This window comes from Haliaeetus leucocephalus, unplaced genomic scaffold, assembly GCF_000737465.1.
Source record: "Haliaeetus leucocephalus isolate CR32 unplaced genomic scaffold, Haliaeetus_leucocephalus-4.0 Scaffold751, whole genome shotgun sequence".
Taxonomy (NCBI): domain Eukaryota; kingdom Metazoa; phylum Chordata; class Aves; order Accipitriformes; family Accipitridae; genus Haliaeetus; species Haliaeetus leucocephalus.
In genome coordinates, this window is record NW_010973187.1 from 274,434 (window position 1) to 274,760 (window position 327).

Genomic DNA, 327 nt, shown 5'->3' on the forward strand with positions numbered 1-327 from the left:
TGTGGGGGCGTGGTAGAGAGCTGTCTGAGGAAGTCAACGGCCGTCGGCCTGGCGCGCCGCCGCCATCATGAGAATGGGCAGGCGCGATGCTCCGTAGGGGCTTCGGTGGCATCCGCCCTTTGTATTTGGCAGCCGCCTAGGGAGCCCCTGCGCTGCTGGGGGCTCGCTCTGCCCTCACCTAACATGGCTGGCCGGAGAGCTGGTCACGTGGGCGCGGGGCCGTTTCCCCCCCCTCCCGCCTCCCGCCGTCTCCTGCCGGCGCCCTCTTCGGGGCGGCCACGTGGACGCCCGGGCGGTGAGTGCGGGCCGGGCCGGGCCGGGCGGAGG

The 327-nt window shown here is 73.4% G+C and overlaps 2 protein-coding genes across 2 annotated transcripts in view; one reads left to right on the top strand and one right to left on the bottom strand.

Annotated features, from left to right (window-relative positions):
- The window catches only part of CRELD2 (cysteine-rich with EGF-like domains 2), a 14,346-nt gene that overhangs the window by 13,891 nt on the left and 128 nt on the right, over window positions 1-327 (bottom strand). The gene's annotated exons all lie outside the window — the stretch shown is intronic.
- The window catches only part of ALG12 (ALG12, alpha-1,6-mannosyltransferase), a 14,618-nt gene continuing 14,512 nt past the window's right edge, over window positions 222-327 (top strand). Inside the window, exon 1 of the mRNA XM_010580848.1 lies at window positions 222-295. The gene's annotated coding sequence lies outside the window, so the exon portion shown is untranslated. The remainder of the gene's footprint in view (window positions 296-327) is intronic.